A 6,000-nucleotide genomic window follows, 5' to 3' on the forward strand; every position below is an offset into this window, starting at 1 on the left:
GCCCGTCGACCTGGGACCGGACCGCAGAGACGCACGGATGCACGCCAAGACCGTAGGATCCTACGCAGTGTCGTAGGGGACCGCACCGCCACTTCCCAGCAAATTAGGGACACTGTTGCTCCTGGGGTATCGGCGAGGACCATTCGCAACCGTCTCCATGAAGCTGGGCTACGGTCCCGCACGCCGTTAGGCCGTCTTCCGCTCACGCCCCAACATCGTGCAGCCCGCCTCCAGTGGTGTCGCGACAGGCGTGAATGGAGGGACGAATGGAGACGTGTCGTCTTCAGCGATGAGAGTCGCTTCTGCCTTGGTGCCAATGATGATCGTATGCGTGTTTGGCGCCGTGCAGGTGAGCGCCACAATCAGGACTATACGACCGAGGCACACAGCGCCAACACCCGGCATCATGGTGTGGGGAGCGATCTCCTACACTGGCCATACACCACTGGTGATCGTCGAGGGGACACTGAATAGTGCACGGTACATCCAAACCGTCATCGAACCCATCGTTCTACCATTCCTAGACCGGCAAGGGAACTTGCTGTTCCAACAGGACAATGCACGTCCGCATGTATCCCGTGCCACCCAACGTGCTCTAGAAGGTGTAAGTCAACTACCCTGGCCAGCAAGATCTCCGGATCTGTCCTCCATTGAGCATGTTTGGGACTGGATGAAGCGTCGTCTCACGCGGTCTGCACGTCCAGCACGAACGCTGGTCCAATTGAGGCGCCAGGTGGAAATGGCATGGCAAGCCGTTCCACAGGACTACATCCAGCATCTCTACGATCGTCTCCATGGGAGAATAGCAGCCTGCATTGCTGCGAAAGGTGGATATACACTGTACTAGTGCCGACATTGTGCATGCTCTGTTGCCTGTGTCTATGTGCCTGTGGTTCTGTCAGTGTGATCATGTGATGTATCTGACCCCAGGAATGTGTCAATAAAGTTTCCCCTTCCTGGGACAATGAATTCACGGTGTTCTTATTTCAGTTTCCAGGAGTGTATTTATCGTCCATGTTTCACTTCCATACATGGCTACACTCCATACAAATACTTTCAGAAATGACTTCCTGACACTTAAATCTATACTCGATGTTAACAAATTTCTCTTCTTCAGAAACGCTTTCCTTGCCATTGCCAATCTACATTTTATAATCTCTCTACTTCGACCATCATCAGTTATTTTGCTCCCCAAATAGCAAAACTCCTTTACTACTTTAAGTGTCTCATTTCCTAATCTAATTCCCTCAGCATCACCTGACTTAATTCGACTACATTCCATTATCCTCGTTTTGCTTTTGTTGATGTTCATCTTATATCCTCCTTTCAAGACACTGTCCATTCCATTCAACTACTCTTCCAAGTCCTTTGCTGTCTCTGACAAAATCACAATGTCATCGGCGAACCTCAAAGTTTTTATTTCTTCTCCATGGATTTTAATACCTACTCCGAATTTTTCTTTTGTTTCCTTTACTGCTTGCTCAATATACAGATTGAATAACATCGGGGAGAGGCCACAACCCTGTCTTACTCCCTTCCCAACCAGAGCTTCCCTTTCATGTCCCTCGACCCTTATAACTGCCATCTGGTTTCTGTACAAATTGTAAATAACCTCCCGCTCCCTGTATTTTAGCCCTGCCACCTTTAGAGTTTGAAAGAGAGTATTCCAGTCAACATTGTCAAAAGCTTTCTCTAAGTCTACAAATGCTAGAAACGTAGGTTTGCCTTTCCTTAATCTTTCTTCTAAGAAAGTCGTAAGGTCAGTATTGCCTCACGTGTTCTAGTGTTTCTATGGAATCCAAACTGATCCTCCCCGAGGTCGGCTTCTACTAGTTTTTCCATTCGTCTGTAAAGAATTCGTGTTAGTATTTTGCAGTTGCTTCGTCGAAAAATGAAAGCCCACAAAATTTCTGCCGCAATATGGAACAAAAAACGTTCAATTTGGAAGTGAACTAACTCGTGCGGATTTGCTGACCCCCAGATGTGCGCATTATGTGTACTCACATTTCCACTTGGGTGAAGTGTAAATTCATCACTGAAGACGATACCACATAGAAAATCTTCATCGTCATGCAACAACATTTCCCTCGCAAAGTTTGGTGGTGGTACGTTCCTATGGGACCAAACTGCTGAGGTCTCGTTCCCTAGACTTACACACTACTTAATCTAACTGAAACTAACTTACGCTAAGGACAACACACACACACACACACACACACACACACACACACACACATATTCCCGAGGGGAGACTCGAGCCTCCGACGGGGGTGGGAGCGCGAACCATGGCAAGGCGCAAGACATCGCGGCTACCCCGCGCGGCTCGCAAAGTTTGCACATAATCCGTAGTCCTTAGGCTTTAGAACTTGTGACAACTGTAAACGATAAGGACGTAGTTCTAAGCGTCTCCTTCAGAGTCCCCACACGGACGCCGCTGGAACTGATAATTCGCAACTAGCCTTCCGAACTGACTTCTTGCGGATACGTGTGAAAGACTTTCTCACTCGTTCAACACGTTCTTCAGTCACACTTGTTGGTCCCATACGAATGGTGCACACATTGAACTCTTCTTAGAGAACAAAATTGTTTGAGTTGCCTTTCATTTGACGTGTTATTTTAATTTGCAAGTTGAATGTAATAAACGCTACAAAGCGTTAAAACTCCGATATTTATTTTAAAACACCAGTTATAATATTTCTGCCAGCTCGTACAGTTAATTTTAACTATATGACCGTTTGTTAGAAATAAATCTATAAATATCTTACATATGTCATCACATACTGATGAGATAACATATACCATTGGGCAAAACGTAAGGATGAAAGCAAATTTTGTATGATATGTCGCTGCCAAGAAACATAGTTGTATGAAACTTGGAAAATGCATAGAAAGAACTGCTACTGTATAGCACGGAAGGTAACCGAAAGAAATACGCAGTGAGAGGAACGGAAGCGACATTTTTATTCAAACACAATCATTACACTGAAGTCATCGCGTGTCAGGATGGTTTCCTGGACATTACAAACGACGGGACTTGGTTGTTAATAGGGTGCCTGATCAGCACAGACGGTAATGCATGATCTGCAATATGTTCCATGCTAGGCACGAGGTTGTTAAGGAGTTGTTGTGGTAGGGCGTCCAATTTCTCCACCTGCGATGTTAACAACTGCTAGATGGTCGCCGGTGAATGTCAACATTCTGCAATACGCCCCCCCCCCCCCCCCCTGTGCATCCCACACGTGCTGGATGAGATTTAAGTTGGAGGAACGGGCAAGCCGGATCACTCACCAAGTATCACCATCGTGGCCACCACTGTTCGATGCCGCCGCTCACTATCATCCATAAAAATGACGGCAGGGCCGAATGAATCCTGGAAAGCTGCTCGTGGCGAAGGAACAGTGTCAAAGTAACGTGGACTGATTGGGTATACTGTGTGCAAAGATTTGGACGTCAGTACACCCATGAAACTATTATGCCTCCTCATAACAAAACACCTGCATCATCAAAACGACCATGTTTGCCAATGTTCCTGGGTGCATTACGTATTCTTATTGTAGATGTACTACATGAGTGTACATCTACCATTGTCGAACATAATCGTTTTGGTAGTCCAAGTGTTATGTTATGGCCAGGAAAACGTTGCATGGCCACATTGACATCCAAATTATCTAACATGGTATTATCAATGGTCAAAGTTATTGTCGTACTGTACTCTTTCACTACGTGCATCTTTTCAGGGGTGCATGTGGCTCTGACTCCATATTTCTGGATGACTAAGCTCTAATGTATCAAGCAGCACAGGTGAAGGAGCTATTGGAATGAGATATTATTCGGCGACTCGACTGACCTGCCCGTCCCCTGACACAAACCTCATCGAACAAGGGTAGGGTCCTTTGGAAGATGTACTGCAACACCCCCACATGCTCCATCGACCATCCAGAAGTTTTCAACCGCGCTAGTGGAGGAATGCAAAGCCATACTGCAAGACTGTCGTACCGGCCATGTGGCTAGTATGTGTGCATGTTACAGATCATGGAGTGCCTTCTACGATCATCACACACTGTATTAAGAAACACTACTCGCGGTTTGTAAAGTCCAAGGGACCGTCATGAATCACGGCGACTTCAGTGAAGGGTTGCGCTCTACCAAAAGTATGGTTTGGTAGTTCTTGTAGAGTACCTAAATAACACAGTAAATGGTAGGATTACCGGGAGTATTGGTGGCACTGATAGAGAAAAACATAAATGAGTAAGAGAGAAAATGGTAGCCGATGACTTTCTTTTCTTTCGTTTTCTTTGTTTATTTCGCACATAATTAGAACCACACATAATTCAGTATAAGCACGTTGTTTATTTATGTCCTTAAAGAATACAAATTGCAGTTTATAACAGATAAAAACTATTTGGTAGAGTAACTTTTGCTCTTTTATGTAACCAAGTACACTTTGATGCAAGTTCACTTTTCATACCAAACATAAAAAATATATACAACTATTGTTGTTATTTTGTGCTCAGAAGAACGTTCTGCATCATGATCAAAGGCAAGAGTTTCCTGTTATTATTACTGATAAATGTGAAAATTGTTTGTGAAGAACAGAAACGTGTTTTATATAAGTTCGACGAAGTATTGAAGTGATGTTTGATATATTTTTATTTTGCATGTTTCTTTTCTATTTTACCCTTTTCATGATATCGCGTGTGATGGCGCTATGTGACAAATATGCATTGTTTCCTTTATTTTTACTGTAGCATCCCTCTGTTTTACGTTACAAATCAACTATTTCAGGTTGGTGTTCGAACCCCCACCTTGGTATAAATTTTTCATTCGTCATTTCAGTCTGCATATATATGCATCATAGATATCTGAAAATTGAAAAGGTTTCTGGAACGATATACACACATCAAAAAAAGTTTTGCATAACTTCAGTTCCGAGAGTGCCGGAACCTCAACAGAAAACTCGAGTAGAGATCATCATAAACATCATTTCCGCCCTTTTTATTGCTCATGGGAACCACAGATTGCATGTTGCACCACCATACAGCGAGACCTTCAGAGGTGCTGGTCCAGATTGCTGTACTCACCGGTACCTTTAATACCCAGTAGCAAGTCCTCTTGCATCGATGCATGCCTGTATTCCTCGTGTCATACTACCCAGAAGTTCATCAAGGCACTGTTGGTCCAGATTGTCCCACTCCTCAACGGCCATTCGGCGTATATCAAATGGTTCAAATGGCTCTGAGCACTATTGGACTTAACTTCTGAGGTCATCAGTCCCCTAGAACTTAGAACTACTTAAACCTAACTAACCTAAGGACATCACACACATCCACGCCCGAGGCAGGATTCGAACCTGCGACTGTATCGGTCGCGCGGTTCCAGACTGTAGCGCCTAGAACCGCTCTTCCACCCCGGCCGGCTCGGCGTATATCCCTAAGAGTGGTTGATGGGTCACGTCCATAAACAGCACTTTTCAATCTATTCCAGGCATGTCCGATACGGTTCACGTCTGGAGAACATGCTGGCCACTCTAGTCTAGCGACATCACAAGATGTGCACGATGGGGGCGCGAATTGTCGTCCATGAAGACGAATGCCAGGGCAGTATGCTGCCGATATGGTTGCACTATCGGTCGGAGGATGGCATTCACGTATCGTACAGCCGTTACAGCGCCTTCCATGACCACCAGCGGCGTACGTCGGCCCCACATAATGCCACCCCAAGACATCAGGGAACCTCTACGTTGCTGCACTCGCTCGACTGTGTGTCTAAGGCGTTCAGCCTGACAGGGTTGCCTCCAAACACGTCTCCGACGATTGTCTGGTTGAAGGCATGTGCGGCACTCATCGGTGAAGAGAACTTGATGCCAGTCCTGAGCGGTCCATTCGGCATGTTGTTGGGCCCATCTGTACCGCTCTGCATGATGTCGTGGTTGCAAAGATGGACCTCGCCATGGACGTGGAGAGTGAAGTTGGGCATCATGCAGCCTATTGCGCACAGTTT

This window comes from Schistocerca serialis, chromosome 9, assembly GCF_023864345.2.
Source record: "Schistocerca serialis cubense isolate TAMUIC-IGC-003099 chromosome 9, iqSchSeri2.2, whole genome shotgun sequence".
Lineage (NCBI taxonomy): Eukaryota > Metazoa > Arthropoda > Insecta > Orthoptera > Acrididae > Schistocerca > Schistocerca serialis.